Source organism: Rhinolophus sinicus, chromosome 17 (assembly GCF_057876585.1).
Source record: "Rhinolophus sinicus isolate RSI-liver-muscle chromosome 17, RSI-T2T, whole genome shotgun sequence".
In the NCBI taxonomy this organism is placed as follows: domain Eukaryota; kingdom Metazoa; phylum Chordata; class Mammalia; order Chiroptera; family Rhinolophidae; genus Rhinolophus; species Rhinolophus sinicus.
In genome coordinates, this window is record NC_142517.1 from 211,538,504 (window position 1) to 211,565,715 (window position 27,212).

Sequence of the window (27,212 nt, forward strand, 5' to 3'; positions counted from 1 at the left end):
CATCCGTGATGAGTGAGGGTGGGGGAATGACGGTGGCTCTCAGGTGCGCTCATGACTGCACCCATTTTAGAGACAGAGGAACCGAGATTCAGAGAGGGGAGACCCAGGGCCCACACCACACAGCCAGGAAAGGGCGGAGCGAAGAAGGGGTTTGGGGCTCTTAGATTGGCTGACTGTGTCCTCTCGGCGATGATGGAATGGTGAAGAGCGTCCTACTCTCCGTGGGGTCCTACTCCCTGGGTCACCAGGACATGCCTGTGGCCACTGGCAGGGGGTGCACTGTGGCCCTGGCACAAAGTCCCACGACAGGCCCAGGGACACAGAGCAGGAGGTCGCTCTGAAGGGAGTTGCTGAGGAAGAGGGGCAGCCATACGTGAGCAGCAGGCTGAGCGCCCAGCTGTGTACTCGGGCCGACACGCCTGCAAAGCCGTGCAGAGCCGCTCACTGTCTGACGTGCGGTCAGCTGCGCCAAGGGCGTGATGGCCGCGGCTCCGCCAGCAGGCACCGTGTCTTGCTTTCTGGTGAAAGAACCGCTTTCATGTTTTATTAAATGTTGCTAATAAAACGTTTAAATCTATCATGCAAGGTACAAATAAATATTTTAATGTAATTGGAAGAATGCAGACAATTGTAAAAAGTTATGGGCGTTTTACTTCTGATTGGCGGAGTCTCAATAAGGCCCGGTTTGATGTCCTCTAATTTATAGGCGTGCAAAGCCAACTCTTTGGCATCCAGAGAGGCTGTTAATGCCGTAATGATGTTTAAACGCTGACAAATGAGCTGCCTGGGCCGCACCCTCGACACGAGGAAGGAATGGCTAGGCTTGGAGGTGCGTCTTTCCCACGCTTCCCTCCCCTGTGCTGGCAGGCAGGGTGAGGACAGACGAGTGCCCGTCCGGGGCCCATGGCTTCCCCGTGGGCGCGCTGTGGCATCAGGAGGAAGGCGGTGTGGCTTCTTTTTCACTCGTGCGCCTGCTTTGGGACTTTCTCATTAAAAGAACAAGGGCCATGTCAGCTAGAAATGACAGCACATGTTTTTACTTTCCTAGGCCGATGGGAACCACATGTACACTCTCGCCTTCCTTTTTTTCCCTCCAAAATGCAAATGGAGAAGCTGGTCCAGGGGTTTGCCTCGTGCAGCTCGGAGCAGAGGCTGGGGTAGCCCTCGCCCTCCCTACACCAGGATGTGACCTGGGCTCCTCCAGGCACCCCCTGTCCAGCCCTGCCCGGGGGGCCGGCCAGGCACAGCGGTGGGCTAATTTTAATCTCCTGATGGATCACAGATGGCTCCTGGTCTCCAGGTCTCCCTCTGCTCGCGGGAGCGGCGCGTTTTCCCATGGCAGGCGTAACCCAAGCAGACCTGAGTGGTTATTTATAAACTCTCCCGAATGCCAAAGAACCACGAACGATCCATTCCCCCAGTTCGCAAGAACATATTTTCAGCATAACTCATCACTTTGAAGATGGGTCCAAGCTTTTGTTCGCTTTATTGACAGGAAGTTGTTTTTCAAAGCTGCAGTCAGCTGGCGGGCCCTGCGCCAAGGAGCTCGGCACCTTCTCAAGCTGGCGTGGCTCTGCGGGCGCGAGAATCCTGCCCGCCTCCCGCCACCCTCTCCTCCTGCCCTTAGGACTTGCCTGGAGGTTAAACAGTACTTTTCCCTTTGGAAGCCTTCTTTCTTTTAAAGCGGTTTTTCCTTCCTAAAAGGGAAAACCACTTATTGGAAGTGTAAAAGGTTCCTTTCCTCGCTGCAATCTTCAGCATTTGCCAGGCTCTCCCAGAGTCCTCTGGCCTGTGCTCGCCATGCTCTGAGGCCTCCTTCCTGGACGGGTTTCCTCTGGCAGGGGGTTCTCTTTTCCAGGCCTGCGATTGAGCGGGGTCCGCGGCCGTCCCGGCTGCACTCCTCGTGCGGACCCCGCTCTGGGCCTGCTCGAGCCCACTATGGACAGGTCGCTCAGAATCCAGACCTACATGACCAGTCCTCTGTAGCATGCGTCCCCCGGGTGCCCTGCACAAGTCCCCAGTCACGCTGTCCCCAATAGAGTCTCCTCATCTCTCCTTTAAATGAACCTCCGGGGACCCCAACCAGGCCAGGGGTCCTCCCAGCTTCCCAGCCCTAGCAGGTCACTAAATGTTCCCTGGATCCCTTCTCTCTTTCCTGCCGGTTCGGAGTGCTCCTCCTTCTCTTCTGGGTCATTCCCAGACCTTGTGGATTTTCCTCTCTGTGCCTCATTTCCCTTGTCTGTAGACCGGGGAGGACACCAGCCACCTCACTGGGGGTCATCAGCGTTGCGTGAATTACTATTTGAAAAGCACTTGGGACACTCCTAGGCAAGGCAAGCCCCGGGAAATGTGTCGTGTTGTTATTTTGTCACATATTCTGTGGTTCCCAGTGCACTCCTCACACAGCCCTTAAAATGCGCACCTGACTCTGTCATCTGTGCTGACACCTGGTCACGTCCGCAGCGTCGGCAGGGGTGACGTCCTGGGATCACCTAAAATGTGCGACGGATAAGACCCTGGGGGGCCGTGTGACCTGTGAATGAAGGACCAGGGGCCATGCTCCCCATGCTGTCCCCTCTCCTGTGTCATCTGATTCTGCCTTGTGGCAAGTCAAACCGTGTTTTGATTTTTAGCCGTGACGTGACCCAGACACCAACGTACACCAGTCTTTTGTATTGGTGTGCCTCTAAACTTGTGACCCCAGATGGCAATAAAAGCCATCGTTTTGGGTGGGACTGGTGGGGAGGGGAAGGGGGGATGATAGGAAAATGTTAATGGGTCCGTTTTGTCTTGGAAGAAATAGGGAACGCAGTAACTCAAGGAGGGGCAGCGGGGCTGGCCCTGGTGTGTGGATGGTGACGGACCTGGAGGGCGTGGGTCCTCCCTTGTGGGGCCCCGCCTGCCACTGGTGGTGGCGGATTTGGTTCTGGAGATGGTGGGCTTGGTGTAGTGAGGCCTGACCGCAGGCATCTGTGTGGCCAGACCCAGGGGGTGGGGGGCCCTTCCTGTGGTTTTGCTCATTTTGTTTTCAAATATTAGCACCAGGACAGAGGGTCCTGGTCTATGAAGAGCGCTCATGGAGCCTCCTGGAAAGGACGAGCTGCTGGTGGCAGTGGACGCTGACTAACCCAGCTAGTGGGCGTGCCACTGCCCACCTGGGTTGTATGGGTCCAGCCGCCTGCCCTCCCTGCATTTCAGCTTGTTTCCCTGGGAAGTGGCAGTTGGACTGGCTGGTCCCGGGCACATCCTGGGCAGGGTTCCCTGCCCACCGCAGAGCCTCTGATGCCCCCATGAGCACAGCAACCCATGTGCCACAGCTGAGCTGGCGGTTGGCGGGAGCCTGGCAGGGCTGAGGGCCCGAGCCTCCGTGGGGCTGGCCTCACCCTTATCTGGGAACCCCGGTGGCAGAGCACATCCAGCGGCCAACCATGAGCTCCTGTCACCCGCCATCTGTCCCCACCGCCAGCCGCTTGTTGGGGGGTCTCTGGGCTCATTGGGTCCGTGTGCTGCCTCCTAGGGACCCCTCCTGCCTCCCACGTCGGGAGCCCCCTGCCCCGCGTTCTCTTGGCACGCGCAGGGTCGCCCTCTCCAGTCCCTTTCATCACTTTGGGGGGTACCCGTTCCACATTCTCAGGTGGAAATGTTTAAGCCCAGTCCCAGCAGCCACCCCTCTGGATTTCCCTACCCCGGTGCTGCGCCCCCTGCAAATGGGGCCCACATGTGTGGCGATGCATGATGGAGACAGGCCCGCCTGCCAGGAATGTGGCGGGGCCTCCTGGGCGCGGTGGCTGGTTAGGGGAGCTCTGCGTGGGCCCACAGGGAAAGCCACATCTTCCTCCCGCCTGGCGACGCCCACGGGGGGCAGACCCCCTCGGAGTGGGAGGTTCTGCCATGGCTGCCAGATGCTGCAAAGTGGCCCTGGGGAGGCCGTGACAGGAGGGCGTGGGCAGAGGCGTGCTGTGTGGCTCTCGCCGGGGCTGTAGAGTGGTCCATCTCAGGGGCCTTTCTTTGGCTCAAATAAAGTCACATTTGGTCTCCTGAGCTCCACGCTCCCAGGCTGAAAGAGCTGAGGTGCCCCTATAGCAGGACCCGGGCCCTTTGCCTCCCTGGGACACCACCTCCAACCTCGGGCTGCCCAGTGGGGGTGGGAACTGCTGTGTCCCTCCTCCGTCTGTTCTGCTTGGGTTTCTCTAGAAATTAACAACTTACATCCTTGAGAACACGTTATGGTCACTTTCAGTTGATCCCCATAGTAACTCCCGAAAATGAGTTTGATCCCCACGGGAGGAGCTGTGGAGGTTAAATAACTTTCCTGAGTCTGTGGGGGTCTCCGTGTTCTCACCCAAGGCCGTCCTTTGTTTGCCTGTTTGTGGGTGCCGTGGAGGAGAGGTCCGTGCTCCACCTGCCTCACACACCGCCCTTCTGAATTGGTGGTTCTAGGTGTAGGCAGTGGAGCCGGTGTGTTTGGGTGTGAAAATCGGCTGAGTGGGCTAGGGCATGACCGGGACAGGGAGACAGACGGGGGCTGTCCTTCTGGGCCACCCCAGGGCACCCAGTCCCGTGCTCAGCTCAGGTGGCACCCCGAGCAGTTACTGCACTGAGTGGGGATGGACAGGGCAATCCATGCTGGAAGGAGTGTGGAGAGTTCCTTCCCAGCCCGAGCTCGTAGCCTGGGGGCCTGTGGTCTCCGTGCCCTCACCCTGGCCCTTTCCCGGAAGACGAGCACAGAATCCCCTGGTGGGAGGACACATATATGCGCCGGGAGCTGCTCATTCTGGCGACTCCCATGCTAGTGACTCAATGGCTGCCTGTCCGTCCTGACGGGTTGTACGCGGACCCACCACTCCGGCTTCATGTCTGACATGTGAGGAACACCAGCCAGCAGCCACAGCGCCAGTCGTCGGGGACCCCAGCCCCCCGCAGATTCCTGCACACTCATCCCCAGATGTGTGCTTCTGTCCTCCAGATGCCCATCTCTGATGTCCAGCTCTGCCACCTCAGTCCTGAGCTCCTGCTCCTCCATCAGTCCATGCTTTGCTGCTTGGCTACGGGGGGGGGGGGGTCTCAGGAGAGGAGCCCCGAGCTCTGCTCAGGCCCTGCACCCCCGCCAGTGAGGTCCGAAGGGGCTGGCGGTCAATTCTTCCTGTCTGTGCACTAAGACTTCCAGTTCTTGGTGGGGACAAGCCAGGAAGCCATGACTCAAGCAGTCAGACCTCTGAACTGGAAGCTGCTTTCTCCTGGAGGAGCGATTTCAGTCAATGTATCACCCCAAACAGATGGGGTCATACTGAGTTACGGTACAATAGAAACCGTTCCTGCCAAGAGAGCAAATGCAGATGAAAGGCAGTGAGTCACACCAGCCCTCCGTGTCCCTGGCGGAAGTGGGACACCTCTCCCTGCAGCCCGAACGGCCTGTGACACAGGTGCCAGCCATGGGCGGCTCCGGACCCCAGCGCGGTCCTGGAGACGCACAACCTCCAGCTGCTTCGGGCCACGGCTTCCAGGACAACTTTCCAACGCCTGGACACCTGCTGCTCGCTTCTGGTTTCCATCCAAGCTGCAGACCATCCACCCTTGGCCTAGCACCCTTGGCTGGAAATCACGCAGTTTCCATTTTAGGACGAGATTTGAAAAACTGTTTGATTGACCTTTCAATGTGGCTTGCATTCCTATAGGTGGTGTCTGGGATGGCGTGACAGCAAGAGAACAGATTCTGGCTTGTACTCTCGCTCACAAGAACATAGGAAACTATTTTCTTTCTGCTAAAAATAGTCAAATCCTGGAGCTGCCGATGACAAAATGCTGACGGTGGCATTTTAGGTGACTTGCTTAACCCCTGAGCCTCATTCCCCTCATTTGCAGGTGGGGCTTCCATAAGACGAGCTACAGGGAACTCCTCTTCCCACCGTGAAAATACCGGTGGGTTTAAAAGTCGTGGCATTGGAGGGACTTTTTGTTAGGAGGCCTCAGAGCTTCAGCCGGAACTAAGCTCTGGTGTTTCAGAAACACCAAAAGGGGCCACGTTCTAGCATTGTGAAAGATTCCAGACACTGCTACATTTTCAGCTGCTCTGTTTACTCTGGTTATTATTTTTTGCATCTCAGGTGTTCACTGACGTAAATAGTTATTTCCTCCATGGCCACCATCTTACTTTCAGGATTTACAACGACAGAAAAATCTCAGTGGCAAGACTGTGAGGCAGGGGACTGGCAATAGCATGAGAAATGTCCCTCTCCACGTGGCGGCCCTTTTCCCTAAGTCACACTTTTTTTTCCCCTTGAATAGAGATGAATTAATCTGGATATTAGAATTTGCTTTAAATGTTTAAAATATGTAGTTTAGTGTTAATACGCACTTTATACCTCTGATGGACTAGAGAAGGTGAAAAACATCTTGATACAAATGCCTATGATTGTGGACTAAGATATAACAACTACAGCAGACATCACTCCTAAAAGTTATCTTTTATAAAAGGACACAAACCAAAGAGGGAATAGAAACCAGAAACATATGGGAATTGTTGCTGGGGCTGCACTAGGGGCAGGTACCAAAGTGGCAAAATGTGAGTTGAGGTTACTTTGTATGTCATTTTAATTAATTGGTTTTTGGATTTTAATGACTATGCAGAAACACAGGATGAATCTTTGAGCTTATAAGAGACTGGAAGTTAGAACTGAGATTACTACACAAGACTCATCCCTCTCCTTTGAAAAGCTACACTTTCACGGAAAAGTGGACCAGAAAAAAAATCCAGGCAATGGCACAGGGAGATGACAGACCTTCCAACCTTGGCCCAATTATGAAGAGGAAAAAGTGATTGCCTTGGGACTTGTCACTGGTGGCTGTCCTCGGGGGTATTTGTGGTTTGAATTTATACTATCTGAGTGGCATGGAGCCCCAGTCTGAGAGATTAGGATAAAATTAACCCTGGGCTGGCAATAGCTCTGGCCCACCTGGCAGAAGAAAACACAAACCTCTGTGGATGGCACAAGGAATTCTCATGGATGAACCCCAATGAAGATGAGCTCTAAACCCATAGGTTCCAATCCAAAGAGAAAGACAAACTCTGAGTAAGTTCATAGACACAACAACAAACAACAGGATTATATCCTCAAGAACTTCAGGAAACAATATCATCAAATAGAAATTATAAAATTACTAAGATTAAACACACATAAAGAAAATGAGAAAAGAACAAGCCACCAACAAAGAAAAAAAGACAAGGAAGATGTAAAAAGAACAACAGAAAACTTCTAGGTATAAAAATAGAGATCGGAATTTAACAACACCCTGAATGGTTAGGCTAAAAGCAGATTAGACACAACAAAACAGAGAATGAGTAAACTGGAAGATCGCTTTGAGCACATGGAAATAAAGAATGGCAACGTTTGGAGACAAGGTGAACAGTTATGGAGAACAGGCCAAGAAGGTCCAATACAAGCACAATAGGAATCCCACATGGAGCAAAGACAGAGAAGGGGAGTGAGTCAATATTCAGAGAAATAACGACTGAGAATTTTCCAAAATTGAGCATAGGCCTGAATTCCCTGATTCAGGGAAAAAAGTAGTTCTAAAAAGGATAGACAAAAGGACATTTACTCCTGGATATATTAATAGTAAGCTATGTTAGAGCACCAAAAACAAAGGGAATACCTTAGAAGCAGCCAGAACTAAAAGATTCCCTGAAAAGGAGTGGAAATTAGCTCGACTTCTGCTTCTTTACAGTCACCAGAGAACAGTAAATTAGATGTTCAGTGTGGAGAGAAAATAGAAATTTCTACCTAACTAAACTCATGTAAGAATTAGGGAGAAAACATTAAAAATAACAAAGCCTTAGAGAATGTATCACTAACAGACTCTCATTAGGGATGTAGCTAGCAAGTAAAAAATCGCACCCAGAAGGAAGGAGTAAAGAACAAGCAGAATGGCAAGCAAATATATTAGTAAACATATGAATAAATGTCAATAAGGCTTGACAATGTAAACAATATAATATTCGTGACTTATTTACACGTATGAAAACATTAGGACCTGAAGTCCTGGATTGAGTAATACGGACGGTGGCAGGGGTCTAATCCAAAGATTCTAAAATCTTTGAGTGATCAGGTGAACAAAGGGTTAACTTTTAAAAAACAGGACAATGGCCTATTTATTTACAATTGGACCAAAAAAGGCATACAGGCATTTTAAAAATTAAAAATAATAATGATGATGATTTTAAAAATCAGAAAAATCTATGCTATGATGTTTAAACCCTTTATGAGGAGTCCATTTCCCTATTCCCCCCACCCTGCCACCCCCCAAAAAACCTCTTGGAGAAAAAAATCCAAGATTTGAATAAACAAAAGGACTTTGTCAGATTGCATGTTAAAATTTTAATCACAACTACTAGGAGAATAGAAGTAGAATTTGCAAGTTTCAAAACAGTAAAGGAAAAATGAATAAAGAAACTCTCTAGTCTTATAGGTCCAGGGTCAGCACACTTTTTCTGCAAAGGGCCAGATAGGAAATATTTAGACTTTGTGAGCCCTCTGCTCTCTGTTGCAACTATGTAACTCTGCCATTGAGGCTGAAAGCAGACCCTGGGGAGACTGAACCAGTGCTGGCTCTGCTCCGATATGGCTTTGTTTACAAGAACAGGCACTGACTTGGCTGGGATTGGGCTGTGGGCTGTAATTTGCCACCCACTGCCCCAGAAAATAGGAAAGGAAGAAAAATCTAGGAAGCACAAACAGAGGAGGCAGAAAGAATCCACCTAGGTTAGTAACCACAAGAAGTATAAACGAATCAAATTTGCTGGAAAAAGAGGCTGATAGATTAGATAAATTACAAATATATGACCCTATGCTTTTAGTGAGACAAATACACTATAAGGAAAATAGAAAGGTAGAAAGTAAAAGTAGGGAAATAGATAGTCCAGGAAAATACCGGTGAAAAGTTAACTACATTAGCACACAAAATAGACTTTAAGATAAAAAGTGTGAATCATGATAAAGAGGGTCTTTATAACATGGTAAAAGGAACATTTCAGCAGGAAAAACTTATAAACTTACATGCCCCCAAAGCATAGCCTCAAAATATATAAAGCATTATTTGACCGAATCCCAAAGAGAGGCTTACAAGTCCACCCTTGTAGTGTGACAAAGTAAGGACATGGACTTTTAAAATACAAATTAAGACCTGCGATCTAATGATAAAGAATGTTGCACCTGAAAGACAAGAATGCATATTCTTTTCAGAAACACAAGGAACTATTATAATGATCTCATATTAGCTCATAGAATAAGATTCAACAAATAATACAAAATTGGAATAGTGCAGGCTACGCTCGCTGATCAATGAAATGGTTAGAAGTCAATACATTTAATAAAGTGATGCATTTGGATATTTTAAAGCACCCTTATAAATGCTGTGATTCAAAGAAGAGTTTATATTAGGTTAGTGCAAAAAGTAATTGTGGTTTTTGCAATTATTTATTTATTTTTAAAAATTCTTTTTTTTTTTTTAAAGATTTTATTGGGGAAGGGGAACAGGACTTTATTGGGGAACAGTGTGTACTTCCAGGCCTTTTTTCCAAGTCAAGTTGTCCTTTCAATCTTAGTTGTGGAGGGCGCAGCTCAGCTCCAGGTCCAGTTGCCGTTGTTAGTTGCAGGGGGCACAGCCCACCATCCCTTGCAGGAGTCGAACCGGCAACCTTGTGGTTGAGAGGACGCACTCCAACCAACTGAGCCATCCGGGAGCTCAGTGGCAGCTCAGCTCAAGGTGCCATGTTCAATCTTAGTTGCAGGGGGCACTGCCCACCATCCCTTGCGGGACTCGAGGAGTTGAACTGGCAACCTTGTGGTTGAGAGCCCACTGGCCCATGTGGGAATCGAAACAGCAGCCTTCAGAGTTAGGAGCACGGAGCTCTAACCGCCTGAGCCACCGGGCCGGCCTGCAATTATTTTTAACCTTTTAAACCACAATTACTTTTGTACCAACCTAATAATAGAAATAAGAAAATAGTAAGAACTGAGTGATAATGAAAATGCCACATGTCCTGACTTGTGGAATGTTGTTAAAGTAGCACTTAGAACAAAATCGATAGTGTAAGCACATTTATTAGAAAAGAAGAAAGACTGGACATTGCTGCCATAAAGAAATGGAAAGAACAGCATGGTAAACGCTAAGAGAGAAGCAAGGAATTAACACATGTAGAAGCAGAGATCAGTGAAACATCAAACTAAGATACAATGGGGGGACCGATGCAACCAAAAGCTGCTGCTAAACTACGTCCCTGGAAGCCCTTTTAGTGAGAGTTGGTTAGTGATAAATTCTCGAAGGCCTTGTTCTTCATCATTTCTCCCTAATTCTTGTATGTCAGTTTAGTTAGGTAGAGATTTCTGTTGTAGCCCGTGTCCGGCTCCCTCTCCTGGGCCTCCTGTCCAGCACTCCTGGTTCCCGGTCAGTGTCACATTCCTGTGCAGGGACCCTCACACCCGCAACTCACCCATCTCTGGAGTTTGCCCAGTGACCAGCAGGACTGGTGTGTGTGCTGTCTGTCCTCGGCATCAGGGGCCTCTGCTCAGCTCAAATGTCACTTCATCACAGTGCTCCTGCCTGACTACCTGATGTAAAATGATGCAAAATGAACAACTTTCTCCAGTCGTTGCCCTGGCAATCCTTATCAGTGTTATTCCACTGAAAACTTCACAGACACTTATCAAAACCTAACCTAGAGTTTGTGTATGTCTCTAAGTTTCTACCTATGTAACTATGTGTCTATGTATCCATGTATGTATGTGTCTACCAGTCTGTCTGTCTATCCATCCATCTACCTCACTATTGTTCGTGCCTAGCATATGTGTGGCAAGTATTTGTTGAATGAATAAATGAATAAATGTATAAATATAAACTTCCCTCTCTTATTTTCTGTTATCTAAAACAATTAAAGTACACCTGCAACCAATGTAATATGTCAATTATACCTCAATTTAAAAAAATGAAAGTTCTTAGTGCCAGTGTGGTTTCAACACCCAAGCAAACGTAGGCACGGAGGTCAAGGGGCATTCCTCGGTCCAGATGTGGCTGTCCGTGCGACTCAGGATGGGCTGCACTGTTTTCTAGAGAATCATCCAAATGAACAACACACAAAACATTCTGCGGAGGGTTGTACATTTCCTCATTAATAACTAACATGCAAACAAAATGTTTGTTTCTTCTGTCGCCACGTCCTCACCACTAGCTGGGCTGCAGGCAAAAGCGATATAACAGCCTGCAGTCATTCCAGTAATTTCTCAGCTTCTGTTGCGTGACTCAGACAGACTCCCCACCTTAAGAATGTCATCATCCCTGCCATGCTTGCCTCTGGGTGGGCGTCGGGGCTGGGGGCAGGGGTATGGCCGGTTCTTGTGGGTCCCTGGAGTCTTGCTGGCTTCTGCTGCAGACCCGCCCTCTGCTCCCTGGTGGGTCCCCACAGTTCATTGCTGGCGTGTTTCTGAACGCTGTGGTGGTGGGGTCAGTGCTGGTCTCCTTGTGCTTGGTCGTGTTCCTGGTGGGTGCTGTCATCGCCCTCTGCTACCTGTGACCCATCCTGGCTGGGGCACACCAGAGACGCTCTGCTTCCCCCACTTCTCCATCTGCCCTGGCTTCCTTTGTGACCTTTGCCGCAGGGTCACGCACCCCCAGCCCGCTCCCAAGGGCAGGCTCTGAACGCAGCACTCCTCCGTTGGCCTCCCCCAGGCGGGCAGGGATTCTGGGCGTGTCATGGCACAGTCAAGCTGAGGGAGGCTCCGTGCAGTCATGCTGCTCTGCTCACTGAGGACGTGACCACGTCTGATGGTCAGTGTGCAGGGGCATCTTCTCTGGGCTTCCAAGCAGGAAAGCAGGCAGAAGCCCCTCTGCCGGTGGCATCCCCCTCGGCCTCTCAGACACTGCGCCTGGAACGAGTTTCAGTCCACGAGTCCTTCTCTCATTCTACCTGCAGTTCTCCCCCGGACAGGAAGGGGGCGTTCTCCTTCTTTCCCTGGTGGGAGAGGATCTCATATTATACAGAACTGCTGTGAAGCTACTAGATAGATTACCTCCTGAGTACTGAAGCAGGAGACGTCCTTTTTCTGTCTCAGCAAAGTCTTGCTTTCTTGCTACAGATACGAAGTTCCTATTTTTCAAGTAAGAGATGAATGTTAAGCCTTTCATTTCAGTTTGCTTTCCTACTCTAATAATCCTAATCTCCCTCCCTCTCCAGGGCAGAGTGTGCCCCTGATTAAGGAGGGGATGAGATGCTCAGACACGCAAAAGAAGAATGTACACAAATGCATTGCCGAATATTTCATCCCTACCATGCCTGTGAACCTTTGACTCTCAAAATGCATTTGGTTGCTCTCTGATGGTCCGTAGACCTCAGTGGGAGTGGGGAGAGGAAGGAGCAAGTTGATATTGACATATTTATTTTGGCAGCTTCCTGAATTCTCATTCCCATAATTTTTCAGTTGGAAAATTGTAGCATTTGCAAATAATAATTGCTACCTTCTTTCCAATATACTGTCTCCTATTTTGTTTTCTTTTCTACCTGCATTGGCTAGCAATTCCAGAACCATAGGTTATTTAATAATAACAGCGGAGGTAGCTTTGTTTTAGTTTTTGTTATAATGGGAATAGCTCTAGTATTTCATCATTAATCAAGGCATTGGCTGGTGCATTAAATGATACAAAGATTTTATTTTCCTCTACTTACCATCTCAATGGCAACACACATCTCAGGAACATGGTGGGCAGATTCTACAACTCCCTGGTCAGTTTTGGTTATTAAAATCCATCCACTCTCAAGTCCTGTTTAAAGCTCATCCCTTCCCCCATGCTGTGATCTGAGGACCTTGAAGCAAGAAGGGGACCTGCCTTGACCTCTTTTTCTGCGCCCGCTCCCCCTCCTCCTGGGGAGTGTGCACAGGGCAGCATATCTGCCTTCTCCTCGCTTGTCAGAGCTTGAGCTCTGTGCTTCCAGCGTGTGTGGGAAGGGACGGCAAGCTGCAGGTGTTGCTTCCTTGCCAGGGGGCTGACTTCAGCCTGCTCTTTGGGCTGTGGCTGCGTGTCCATGGGCCTGGGGAGCAAATGCTGGCTTTTTCACCTTGTTGGGTGTTTTCAAGTTCTTGGGAGCCCTCTGGTCTGCTGTGCTGCATGCTTCTCTGACCTGGGAGCTCAACTCTGGTGTAGCCTCTTAGTAGGATTGCCAGATTTAGCAAATAAAAATACGTACAGGACATGTAGCTACATTTGAACTTCAGACAAATAATACATAATTTTTTAGTATAAGTACGTCCCATGGGATATTTGGGACATTCCTATAGTAAAAAAAAATATTTCTTGTTTATCTAAAATTCAAATATAATTGGCTGTCCTGCATTTTATCTGGCAGCCCTACCCTTTCCGTCTCCTCTTTCCCGGTGAGACGACGGCTCTTGACTGGGCCGCTCATGTGCCTGCACAGCTCCCCCCACCCCACCCCTCCCTCATGGCCAGCTCTGTCCGTCTGCTTTTTCCCTTCTCATATGTGAACACACCGGAACCTCATGGTGTAAGAGCAATCTAACCAGGGGGTAAGATGCAATCTGCCATGAGCGCTGGTAAGCCAGTCTTGGAGCCAGTGTGAGCGTGTGTGTGTGTGTGTGTGTGTGTGTGTGTGTGTGTGTACATAAAATGAAGAATGCATATGAAATTTTATCAAAAGCCCTTTTGGCTTTTATTAAAATGATCATATGGTTTTTATCCTTTGACCAATTGACATGATTTTTATTCATAGATTTCTCACGTTGCAGCCCAGGAGTAATCTCTACGTGGTGATAGTGTTTTTTTTTCCCTCTGTAGACCACTGGTCTTTCTTTCCTAGTTCTTTACATAGGAATTTGGCACGTATGTTCACAAGAGAAATCTGGTGAAAGAATTATGTTTGGTTCTAAGATGAACTGTAAACATTTCCACTTGTTTTAATTAAAAGTTTCTTTTCTATTCTGAAAGACCATTTACCACAGTTGCTATGTGTTATTTGAAAGCTTGAAATAATTTTCTGGTAAGACCATCATCATGAGGTACTTTTTGGAGGTAGATTTTTGTTCTTTTGTTTCCTCTCCGATTTCTTGTTTCCTTGTTCTGTCCAAATTGCCTCCGTGCGGCAGGCTCCAGCCTCAAGTGGAGGGCTCACTGGCTCGGATTTCCACATGGAAAGGGGTTTTCAGGCTGGTGGGTGGTGAGACAGGTGTCTGCACCTCCATTTCTCTTGCTAATTTATTACCAGGTTTCAAGCACTGGGGGGTTGTTTCCTCTCCTCCAGACGAGGGCGAGGTGACAATCCTAGTGACAACATACTTCCTGGGCTGCCTGAGGGCAGACCTGGGGGAGGCAGGGGAGGGGCTGCAGGAAGCCTGTGGGCTCCAAGCCAGCGTCCTCATGGTGTCCCAGTGTTGACACTGATGCTGTGCTGCACACCTGCCTGTCTCCGTGTCCTGTTTTCCCCCAGAGGGAAACACGGTGTGTTTACTAGGCCCCCAAATCTTACAGATAGTCTCCCTTGCACAGAACCACTGTCGGCAATTTGTTATTTTAGAGAAGTTACTGTTTTGAGATTCTTTTTTCCAAACACAGTAGCATGGGTCTATTAGAACATTTGTTAGTATTTTAAAATTTCCACTATATCTTATATATCCCTTTGAAGAGTCCCAACAGTGTGTATTTTTCTTTATTTTCTCAATAATTAGGATTCTCAGTGGTTTACACGTTTTCATCTTTTCAGAGACCCAGCTGTTGGATTTATTAATCCATTTCAGTTTTTCTCTTTACTCATTCATTATGCCCTGTTTTGCATCTTAATTCATTCTTTTCATATGTTTTCCTGTAGGATACTTTGATGTGCTTTACGAGTCCCTTGGTTTGGAGACATCCCCATGCTCTGGGCTGTCTCTTCCCTGCACACCCGGGGAACAAAGCCTGTTGTGACGCCAGCAGATCTGTAAGGAGCAGCCAGGCTCAGGTGGCAAGTGAGTGATGCAGGAAGCGTTCCCTCAGACAGACTTTGTCAGACCTTCCCTAACAGGCAGCTTGCACCACGTGGCTGGTGGTGTGCTGTGCTGTTACACGATGTGCCACCGTTCACGCTGTAGAAATCCAGAGGTGGAGCTTTCTCGACCTCACTGGAAATATTCTCAATGTGGAAGAAGGGTGCTTAGGATTAGTTCATAAAGTGATCATGAGAGAGAAAAAAAATCCCTGTACCCAAGATCTTTATCATTATTCATGCATTTGTAGATGCTCCCTAGCTTTGTGGAACATCTAGAAAATACTCATGGCTGACCCTTCCTCTACGTTTCCCAACAGCATGCCTTGAAAAATTTTCTGAAATGTGACAGCGATGACAACCACACAATGACAGCATGCCCAGGCAAAACGTTAAAAGGTCAGTAAGTTGGTAGAGTGCTTAACTGATGCTTGTAAAAGTCCCGAATATATCCATTGATACCACAACGATTCACTGAACTTTCCACTCAAGTATGTTGGCATCATATAAAATGGGTCAGCAAACTCGGAGCTGCAGGCCCAGTCTGGCCCTCTGCCTGTTTTCGGAAATAAAGTTTTATTAGCACACAGCCATGCTCATTTGTTTACGCAGCGTCTATGGCAGCTTCCATGCTAGAAGGGCAGCGTTGAGCAGTTGCAGGAAGGACCATTTGGCCCTCAAAGCTCAAATTATTTACTATCTGGCCTTTAATGGAGAAAGTTTCTCACCTCTGCTCTCTGCTCAATATAAAATGGTAGTTACTTTATCTCAGGGCCATGCAGCTGCAGATGAAGAGTTTTACACAACACAGGGAATGAGCTTGGCAAGAACGAAAGTCCTCTGTACATAGCAAAAGAAAACCCCAGCAACAAACTCTGGTTTGCGCCAGACCTTCTGATGTTGTTTATCGCTGGGCTATGTTTTTCCACAAACAGATGATGATGGTCAGAAAAATAAAGTTTTTGAGGAGGTGATTTTCCATAAACATTCTGTCTTCGTACAACGGACTCATCTTGAGCAACAGAAGGCGTATTGAAGACATTTGCAAACCTCCGTTTTCTGATCTCATTCCCACGTGGATTAAAGACGGGACCCATGAGCTCTGGAGAGAACTCGGTTTGGAGTCTGAAGACTTGGACTCACGTTCCAGTAGTGGAACCGACCCCTGTGGCCGCGGACAAGGCGAGTCTCCCACGTCGCCTCGTTTCCCATCTGTAAAATGGACCCATCTGAGAAGCGGAGCTCTGACACCCCTTCCAGTTCAACAACCCGGACTCTGTGGTTCTAATCTGATGGAAAAACTGACCGCCTGACTCTACGCCATGAGAATGTGACAGTGTGATGGTCACACAATAAGGAAGCTGCAGATACGAAATCCCCTTCGTGAATATATGTTGCACTTAAGTTCTGAAGAACCCGTCTTTCAGTTTAAGCAGCTGAGTGAGTTGATGTAGCCGACGTCTGGGCTTAGCAGCTAAAGCTTTTCTGGAAACAGTCACCTTGGGGCCAGAAGGAGGAGGGGGTTCTGCTCACAGAGATGTGACTGAGGTCCCCTGGACTGCATGAACACGTCTCCACGTTCGTGGCCACGGCTCTTGCACCACTGACACACAATCCATCCAAATCTGTTTTATATTTAGGAAAAATGTAGAGTGAACACATGACTTGTTTATAACACACTCATTGCAGATGATTTCAATTGTATAGCTTTCAAATGTCTGCAAATACTAACACCTTCCTGGCCTCCGACACGGTTCTGCTCTGAGTAGCATGTCCATTATTGTCCCCTCACAGGCACATGACCCTTTGCTAATTTCACAGTCCACGGGCCCTCGGCATCTGGGATGTGGGAGGGGGGTGGAGATGAGGTGACAGCCCGCGTGCACCCAACACAACACTAATTCTGCTCCTTGCGAGAAAGTAGAATGCAATTCACACGACGCCGTGGTGGTGCCGCCGTGGTGGTGACAACCTGCCTTGGGATGAAAGGACCCTGCAGCCGTGCTGAGCTGCCTGGGAGAGTGGTGGAGAGGGGCTAATCCGAGCACGATTTCAGGGTTTGGCCCAGTGTCTGGATCTTAGTAACAGACCAGTAAATGATGGATATTCTTAGGGCAATGGAAAAGCTGTCTGACAGCCGTTGAAGGGTGGGGAGATGTCCAAGTGTCTCTAGTACTTAGGTGCATTTTAATCATGATCTATCTGCGCTCAAGGAGCTGTGAGGACGTCGGCTGTCGTGGCTGGAAGGGACTGTCGAAACCAGCGTTTGGACTTGGGTACTGAGAGCCAGGCCGTTAAAGTGGCTTGCTAATGGCCACCCAGGAATTCATGGCAGGATGGCCTTTAATGTCTCTCTTATTTTCAATTGCAGATTCAAAGCATCCTACTCTGTGCCCCTTTTGAACACTCACAAAAAGGTGAGATATCTGGCAATGTCACCGCGCCCCGGAGGCCATTGCCCACCTGGAAGCCCCGTCACAGGTGCAGCCATGAGCCTTGGGAGAGGCGGCAGAGCGAGTGCTCTTGCAACACAAAGCCACACACGTGTGGCCTGCGGAACGAGGGCCGGGGCAGCTTGGACTGTTGATTCACGCGATGCCAATCCCGCTTGTCAGCGGCTGCTGACTTACTACTTCTAAACAGACGCAGCAGCAGCAGCAGTGCTCATGTGGGCACAGCGCGCAGCTGGGACGTACTGGAAGGTGCCCACAGTGTGCTTTCCTGGGATAGGGCAGCCTGCTCCAGGCCAGGTCCAGGACACGACTGTTTCCTGCGGTGGAATCCTGGGAGGCTGACTAGCGGCCGAAGGGCATCCTGGGGCTAGTTAGACAGGACCTGGTGGCTGGACAGGATTGTGCGTGAGGAAGATGGAGATGGAGGGTGGGGGTGGCCATGCTCCATCACCGCTGCCTGCCCCAGGGCCCTGGATTTGGCTCTCAACAGGCTGCCCACTGCTGCTTTGCTCCCGCCCCGTCTCTGCACAGCCTGGCAAGCACGCGGTTGCATTAACACACAGTTCACCAGCAGCGCACCTCACCGGTTCCGAACATAAGTTAAAGGCAGCCGGACCTGGCTTTGAACAGGGACTTCCCCACAGGGAGACCTGGGTGAGTTTCCGAAGCCTCTCCCTTCTCCGTCCCCCAGTCCGCCTGCGTGCAATATGGTGACAGTTGGTGCCTCGCAGAGGTACTAGGAGAACCAGGTAACGCCACGCTACAGCTCTGAGCAGATAGGGCATATGTGGCACCTCTGAATGGTGGTGATCTCTGGGAGGTGCGTCCCCAGGTCATCTGCACCCCATTACTGCCAGGCCCCCTCCTCGAGGGGCAGCCCTGGCTTTGCAGTTTCTTCCTTCATTCGCTCAGTTAATTTATCAAATATGGGTCCCGGGGTCCAGGGGAAATGCTTCCAGCTGGGGTGGGGCTCCTGGGTTTAACTAGGGCTGTCACCATTTCTCAGACACAGGCATGAGGGAGGTCCAGCAAGGCTGAGGCGCGACGGTCAGCTGCCGAACAAAGGCAGAAACCCCTGCTGGAGCCACGTTGTCCCCCCGCATCCCACCAACTACCGCTGGGCTGCAAGGTCAGGCTGAGGTCGCTCAGCTCGTGAGGATGGGTCCAGGCCCCGATTTCATTTTTAGCTGATTTCTCATTGTTTTGACATCGTGGGTGGAGCGTAGACTTACAAGTGTCCGTGGGAACAAGGTGGCTGCTATTCTAAAGTGCTGGTTTGGTTTGGGTCACGGAGTCCTTCATGCACGCAGTGCTGGTGCCACCGTGGGGCTCCCCCGCCTCACAGCCCAGACTGAGGCTGAGCACGTGGCATGGCTGGGCAGAGTCCTACGCCTGGGAGTGGCTGGCGGGCTCATGCCACCTGGCAAGGCGCTTGGTGGCACTAAACCTTGGTCTGGGCCCCAGCCCTAAAACATGGAGCGCTGCCTTCCGGACGCTCTCCACACATGGACCCGGGGCTCCGCAGAGAGATGTATGGTGTGGAGGCAGGAGCTAGAGCAACCAGCCAATCCAGGGGAGACTTGGGGAGCAGGCGTCTTCGCTGCTTGTAAAGGATCCTGCATGGAGAGCGGGACGAGCTCTTGCACACACATGGCTGGTGTGAATTCGAATTCACAAAGCACAGTGCGCTGGGGGAGGGGCGCTGAGCCGGGTGCCCCGGGGCAGAGCGTGCACGTGACCGACCAAGGGGACTGTGGTCCAGTTCTAAGGGGCACTGGCCACCAACCAGAGGTTTCCCTGTATGTGGCCGAAGGACACCCACCATCTTGCTTGGGATTTTATGGAGAAGCCCTTTCTTGCTACTTGAAGCGGGGAGAGTGGGTGTGGAACCCCACCTACTTAGGCCAATCCCGTCACTCCGCTGACCAGATGTGTGCATGCACGTGTGTGCAGACTGTGTGCAGTGTAGCGACCCAGGACGATATGGAATGATTCTACCCAAGATCATATTTTGTCCTTGAGTTACTCCAGGAAAACCGCACTGTACCTTCTGGCTTCCAGGCCCGCGCCTCACCTGCTCTGTCCAGGTCAGGGGGAGAGCACACCTGTGCGGGGGCCGCACCTGGGGGCTGTCTTTTCCAAATCGGCTGTCTCTCTCTCTTGACTATGGTGACAATGGCCCCTCATCCATACAAACTTAAGGATTCCTTGCACATATGTGACACATACAACACTCAGTCTGTCTTTCAGATATTGGGAAAGTTAATTTCTTGTTTTTTAAATACCACATTTTCCTCATACCCCAGAGAGTCATCTTGTGCCCTCAAGGTGTCACTTCTTATTTGGGAACCACTGACCCAAATTATGTCCCCTTAGATCCATGTGCATTGAATTGTCACCTCCCAGCCATCAATAAGCACAGCTGAGTAAAATGCAAAAACATATCTCAGTCCACACTCCTCACGTTACGAGACTTGGGGTAAAGATCCCATTGGAACCTTTTACTCGGAGGGCTTCGGATTGAGGTCGTCGGCTCTGACCTGCCACCAGCTGCCTGCGGCTGGATGTCACAGAGAGCCTGGGAAGCCAGTGAAGGGCGCGCTCACCCCCTCCCGCGCGCTCTCTGCTCCTCATTGCCCGAGGCCCACATTAGACATGAGTGGCCCGCGCTGCCTGTCGCCCGCGCTCCCTGCACCCAGTCAGCCACTGAGTACTGATGAATTTACTTGCTAATACTCTTCAGGCAAGTCCCTTCGCTCCCCACGCTCTGTCATACCTTGGTTTCGGCACCAGCAGCTTGTGCCTGGGCTCCCAACACCCTGCACCCACGCGGTGTGGACTGAAGGGGCTGGTTTGCAAAGCGCTGCCCAGGTGTAGACATGGTCGGCCCGTTGTGACTGGGTCTTCCTCAAGGCACAGAGGTGATTGTGACCCTTCCAAAGGCCGGAGGCCCCACACCCTCCTCTTTCTGGGGCCCACACAGGACTCCCAGGCTACCAGAATTTGCATCCTAGAGCCTGCCTCAGGAAGGCACTCTCAGAAATGAGCCTGTGACCGCAGGGGAGTGGAGGCCTGCCCAAAGCCACCTCTGCAATGACGGCCCTGTTTCTTGTCCTTTGTCCCATCCCCTCTCCCTTGTGACTGCTAGCAGTGCTGGAAGAAGAGCACACAGTTGTTTTGTCACCTGGCAGACGGACAGGCCATATTTCTGCATCTCACCGAGAGCAGAGAGCTCAGCTATGTGCTTGGGTTTTGCATGGATTCCATTTAGAGAGAAGGGCTTCGGGCGCGAGGGGGTGCATGTTGGGAGGTGGAGGGGGGCGTGCGTGGGAAGACCTGGTGTTGGGAGAACAGGGAGGTGAGACCATGAGGAATGAAGGCCATGAGGCCAGAGTCCCAGGTCACCTGCCTCCTCTGTGGCCCGGCAAGGATCCCATGGCCTCTCTGGGCTCTGCTTTGTCATCGACCCGTGTCCCTTTCATGTCTGGCTGCAGAAAGGTGGAATGGGGGCCTGTGAGCTGGAGTTTGGGGAACCCCGAGGCTGAACGCAGTCCGGCCATCGCATATGGCTTTGGGGAACTGGATCCTCTGGAAGGAGTGACCGCCGGGGGGACGGTGTGTTTACCACACGGTTTGCAAACCCGATGTGTGCCTGGCAGGAGTCATCCTTGTCCTCCTCCCGCCCGGCCCCCCAGCCCGAATGCCGACCTGGAAAGCATCAACGTCGCTCCCACATGAAGCATTTTTCGGGCCTGACATGCAAAGCTCTGATGTAGAAATTGAAATTTCACACTCTGAAGGGCCCCAATGGCTGCAGAGGTCAGCAGGAGGCTCTCTCGTCCACCCACTGGTGAGTCATGGGGGGAGATGCCGCCCCGAATTAACTTCAGCAGACACTCGTGCGTCAGAGGTTGTGTGTGCTAAAAAGGTTTGCCTGACATCTGTGCCCCTCCAGCCCCCCCAACAGCACACACTCGACAATTTTAAGCCGAGGGGCACGTCCCACTGATCTGGCGAATACATCAGCTGAATGCAATCTGCTTTCAGAAACAGATGTCCCCGGGGGCGGGGGTGGGGGGGGCACTGAACACTGGTTAGAAGTTGCCGGAAGGTTCTTTATGAGGTTCTTGTTTTGTGGGATGAGGAGTGGAATGGCCAGGGAGTTTATTTTAACTGAAACACACCTAATTTGGGTGCCTGAGCTAGGTTTCTAAAAAGATTTTCTGAAGTCGCCATCCGAAAGGGGGGTATCTGTTTCCTGTCTGCTTACTTGGGTGCCTCAATCTGTTTTCCTGTAAAGACCAGCAGGGAGTAGAAAGCGACTGCGGCCGCCGCCGCGGCTGGCTGGGACGAGGGACCGGCCGCAGGCTCCAGAACTCCGTGTGATCCAGACTCCATGAGCACGTGGAGTCAGGGCTGCCAACGGCACGGTCACGTTGCCTTTGGGAGTCACACTTGCTTGCACATCCGTGCATGTTTGTCCTTATTTTGTTTCGGGCCTGCAGGTGTAAACGCTGTCCAGCCCTGAGCTGTGTGCCACAGCAGGGAGCTGGGGGACAGAGAGGTCACGTGGCGAGGAGGACACCTGCTCCACGGTGGCACCAGTGGGTCTCACTTTATCCCTCACATTCTTCATGTGTGAGCAACTTTCTCTCCTTCAGACAAAGCTCATGTCTCTCAGAGGAGTGTTTAGATTATCATAGGATCCCCAAGGAGATGTCTGTTCCCTTTGTAAGTCGTCCCCGCCTTGTGTTGTTTCCTGGTAAAGCGTCTCCCTCCGGGAGCTCCCAGCTGAGGATCTCGAGTGGTTGTCATCGAGAGGACGAAACCAGAGGGGGTGACACCAATGCAGTCCACGCAAAGGGAGGACAAAGTGGTGCAGCCAATCCAAAGTGACAGGAGACATCAACCCGTGCCAGGCGGCCTGAGGCAAACCGCCACTGAGTTAGCGCGGCGGCGCAAGCAGCTGGTTCTTAGAGGGCGCGTCCCGGATTTCGCCGCCGTTCTCCGCGCCTACTGGTCTTGGAGCCTTGCGGGAGCTCTGACTCTCCGTAGCCGTGGTGCCCAGGTCTAAATCAGGGGCTGGGCTTGATGACGCCCCGGGTCCCTCCAGCTTTAATGCTGGTCTTTGGGGGCTTGCATTCTAAAACATCCCCAAACACGGAAACAAACCGGAGACCAGTGAGGCACAGAGAGCACCTGACTCAGGGAGAAGGGTGTGGTGGTGGCCAGTGGTCCCTGCCCCCTGGCATCCGCCTGTGATCCCCGCAGCTCGGGTGTGGGCCCACCACAGGTGATGGGATGTCACCCTCCTGTCACGTTCTGTCATTTGACCCTCCTGTCACCCTCTGTCCTAGACTAGAGACAGACGATCCCTTGCTGCCTGGAAGAAGTAAGCTGCTGGCCCATGCTGACATGGTCTACGGAGATGGCCACGTGGCAAAGAGCTCTGGTCAGCTTCTTGGTGCTGGAGCAACCAGCCAGGAAACAGGCCTCAGCCTGGCAGTCTCAAGGGCGGAACTCTGCCAATAGCATCGGAGCTGGAAGGGGCTTTGCCCAGACTGGGGTTAAAGCTTGGTGAGATCCTGACACAGAGTGTCCAGAGAAGCCAGGCCTGGGCTCCTCACCCAGAGGAACTGGGAGGGAAGAAATATGTCATTTAAGGCCACTAAGGTTGTCACGCAGCAAAATAACACTGATGAAATGGACAACTTGGGCTCCTCGGGCCCTTGACAAGGGACCGCCTGTTGACCGATGCCTGTGCAGGAGAGGAGCCCCCGCCCCACCCCGCCTCCCTCTCGGTCACTGTCAGCTTGGCTCACACTGTTCAGATCTAAAGAATGTCACCTGAGCTCCTGCCAGCGTGTAGACACAGTGTGGAAACAGGAGCAAAAGACCAACAGTGCTCACAGGCACGTGAGCCGGAGGACCGGTTACTGTACCAGCCAGAAGTGGGACCAAGATGGATTGCTCACAGCGCAGTGAGGCAGCCAGCTTATTAGACAAGCCCTGGAAGCTGGGGAAATGCAGCAGGGCCTCCAGGGCCATGGGAGCCAGAGGGCGCGTTCAGATTAGCGCTACGTCTGCAGCCCAGGGAGCAGCCAGGCGGAGGGCCAGGCGGGGCGGCAGGAATGTCACTGGGCGTTAAGAATGAGGGGCCCAGGCGGGAAGATGGAGCTGCCTGGAATCGAGTGGACACTTGGTGGGCAAGTATGGAAAGCTGTCAACTGCATGGCTTTCACACCAAGCTGGGGGACTAGGGCCAGCCAGGCCTCCCCGTTGAGAGGGATGGTGTCTGGAGGTAGATGGCTGACCCAAATCCCGCCAGTGAGAGCTGAGGTACTGTGGTGCCCAGTGGGGAGATGAGAGGAACGTAAGTTCTGACAGGTGCCGTCTGAGGACAAACGGCTGATCTTGGCCAGCCCACGGGCCCTTTGTCCCTGGCTTGTCCCTGGCTTGTCCCTGGCCCAGGCTGTTTGCTCCAGCTTCTGGGTGAGGAGCCGCTGACCTGGGGGGCTCTCGCAGGACACACAGACTCCCCGGGTGGCTTATTGTGTGGCGAGTGAGAGGGGCAGCAGGGTAACAGAGCCTGGCAGCAGGGCGCTTTCATTGTTAGAAATAAATTATTCAAACGCGGGAACACATGTGCTTCAGGACGGTCTCCGTTTCAGAAGCTTGTCTCGCCCCTGCGATTTCTGACATCATGGAACTGCCTCTTCTGTCCTGGGAGCTCTGGGCCGGCGTGGCGCCCGTGCCCAGCGGTGACCTCAGACTGGGCTGTGTGCGCGGCAGCATCTGAGGAGGCACAGCCTCCGGGGTCAGAGTTTGTCCTTTTACTACTCTTCCAAGTGTGGGGTGGTGATGAATATAAAAGAAAAGAAACCAGAAATGCCGTTTGGGGTGCAATTTGAGATGCTCAGCCTTTCTCACAGTTAACCTGGTGAGACGGGGAGACTGGCATGATCCTGCGAGACGAGAAACCAGTCTCAGAGGTGGGAAGTGGCAACCCCAGGGCCCAGCGAGTGCCGGCTGCTGCTCTGTGCTGTGGACCGCGTGGTGCTTCATGCCAAGCACAGGGCACAGAAGGAACACGTGGCTCGCTTGCTCGGCACTGCGTGAAATGGGTGCAGGGGACTGGCTTTTGGAGGCTTCAGGACTCTCCCGTGTCCTTCCTTTTCTCCTGACAAGTGTCGTTTGGATGTAATGAATGTGGTTCCTGCCAGCGCTGACTGATGGGCTAAATTACCTGCAACAGGCACATCCTGCGGGGTCGGGGGTGGGGGTGGGGTGGCCTCCCTAATGTGGACCTCCCAGGGAGGTGGAGCAGGTGGGAAACGTCAGGTGACAGAGCCTTGGAGGGGGGTGGGGACGTGGAGGGTGCCCTCTCCCTCCGGAGAAGCTTGCGGGCTGCAGGCACCCAATTCAGCACATCTACTGAGCAGAGGACGGCCTCTCAGGTTTCTAACAACCCCCTGAGGGCTCCCCTAGGCGGATCCGAGTCCTGGCCCCTCTCCTGAGCTCAGCATGCACTTCTTCTGGGGGCTGGGGCTGGGGGCAGGGCCGGCTCGAGGACAGGAGGCCAAGGGCCCAGGACACCTGGTCTACTCCTGCCTTCCCTTTGGGTGGGAGTGCACGGGTCTGAGCAATGGGATTGGCTGGAAAAAGCCGAGGGGTGGACTTCCATCCTGAGAGGCCAAGGCCATTGCAGGCACCGCTCCCTCCATCTGGCTGCGCAGTGCTTCCCGGGGGCTCAGGAGAACCTGTGTGTAGGTGCAGAGTTATGTGCCTCACACAAGGAAGGTGCTGGGCCACCACCTCCCTCAGTCACACACATCTCCACTGAGGCTGGCAGGACAGCTGGCTCCGACGGTGCCAGAGGATTGGGACACCAGGGACAAACTGCATCCCAGGGGCTTAAGCAACAAAAGCTGCATTTCCATCCCCACAGGCAGGACGCGGCCCTCCGGCTCTCTTTTCTGGGAACTCGGGACTTGTGAACAACTGAGAACAAGTGAGAACCTCGCCCCAGCCCTTTGAGCGTCACATTTTCTCTGCTTGATCTCGCTGGAAGGTGACTTTTCTTCAGCTTTCTGGGAAGTCTGAATGAGACGTGCTCAGCTGCTGGTTGTTGCTGAGGATAAGACCGCAGACTTCCATCCTCAGCACGTCCGCCGCAGAGCTCTGGGCAGTCTGGGTTCCGAGAATGGACGTCTCCGCTGCTGCAGAACGAGAGCCGCCTGTTCCACCTCCATCCTGGACTCCAGTGTTTGTGGGAGAGCCGTCCTCACCGACACTTACAACTCGGGGCACAGGAAAGAGATCGTGAAGCTATTTGGATTCAAATGTTGGAAGCCTCCGAGGAAGTGGAAAAGAAAACTCAATCCCCTCCACTTTTTCTGAGAAGGGCAGAGCAGGAGGAACAGAGCTCACTTTCCTGTCTGCTCCTTGCCAGCGCAGTGCTGGGGGCACTCTTGCCTCTTTTCCTGGGGGCTCACGCCAGAAACCGATTATCGTAGAACAGCTCAGTGAGCGTTCCTATGCAGACACAGGCAGGGAAGTGAAGTGAAATATTTTAGAAGAGAAAGTTGAAGAGTTTTTGGGTAGCCGCAACTTTCCAGAAGATTCTATCAGCCCAGACTCTGCCATCACCTGCGTGTCCCCATGTGTTGTGATAGCTGGTACAGTAACACCTGGGCTGACTTCCACACTCTGGGGCTCGGCTCACAGCCATTTGTCTGAGGAAGTGGAACAGACTGCTTTTGGTTTCTTTAGTGAACTGGTCAACTTCGGTGCTGATGACTGATTGGGTTAGGGTCCCAAACAGGCGCAGAGCACAGAGCTGACTCCCAGGAACCAGCCCCACCCGAGGCCACTCAGGTGCCACCATCCCAACAAGACAGCATGAAGATGGACGTTTCTGGAGAGCCAAGAAGCGTGACTTGCTCTTCATGACCTGCCTGCGTCTGGTAGGTCACACCATGTGAGCGATCAGGGTAAAAGTAAACAGTTGTGTCAACACATCGGCCACTTAAAAGAATGCTCAGAAAACTAGGACACATGTCACATTTCAGAAAATTCATTAATTCACCTCAAATCCTCCTCCTTCCATCCATATGTAATAGTGAGAGCCAACTGCTAAAAATCAAACAAATGGACATGTTGAAGATATCAACCAGTAGGAGACAACTTTGGGGGAAACTTTTTAAATAAAACATATTTCAGCTGTGTTTGAATTATGCCTTGGTGAAGACATTCAGAGTTTCCATGACTGTAGCAACATTGATTGCTGTTTGTTTTTATGGAAAATACACATGTTCCAAAGATTTTGTTTTGTTTTCCCTACAAAGCTAGGCTTTGCAAGACAAACATAGTTTATCCTTTAGAGACAAGGGATTTAAAAATCTATAAATAAAATGCCAAATTCACAAAAAAGTTTTGAATGTATTTTCTTTCTGATTTCATGACCATTCCCATTACAATGAAAACGCACGAGACTATCAGGTGTCTGGTGAGCTGAAAAATCCTAAGCAACTGTTTTTATTGAGGAAATGTGAGGTATACGGCAGGCTCCATTACGTGCGTTAAAAAAAAAGGTCTAGTTTTGAATCCTGGGTCTGTGTAAGCTAGCTGTAGACTTTAGGAAACTCATTTTCTTCATCTGTAAAATGCTTAAAAGGAATACCTGTCTCAAGGGGTTATGGCACTTTGAATCCAACTCTGCACCTTATTATTTC

General features: G+C 51.4%; 1 long non-coding RNA gene across 2 annotated transcripts; it reads left to right on the forward strand.

Moving 5' to 3' along the window:
* Positions 1–12,068: 12,068 nt before the first annotated feature.
* Positions 12,069–26,892, forward strand: LOC141568574 (uncharacterized). Of its 2 annotated transcripts, XR_016019619.1 has the most exons (4): positions 12,069–15,008; positions 15,346–15,424; positions 17,397–18,132; positions 25,427–26,892. It is a non-coding gene; the product is annotated as an uncharacterized LOC141568574 (long non-coding RNA). The 2 variants fall into 2 exon arrangements; XR_012491745.2 differs by lacking the exon at positions 25,427–26,892 and having other exon boundaries at positions 17,397–24,738.
* Positions 26,893–27,212: the final 320 nt, after the last annotated feature.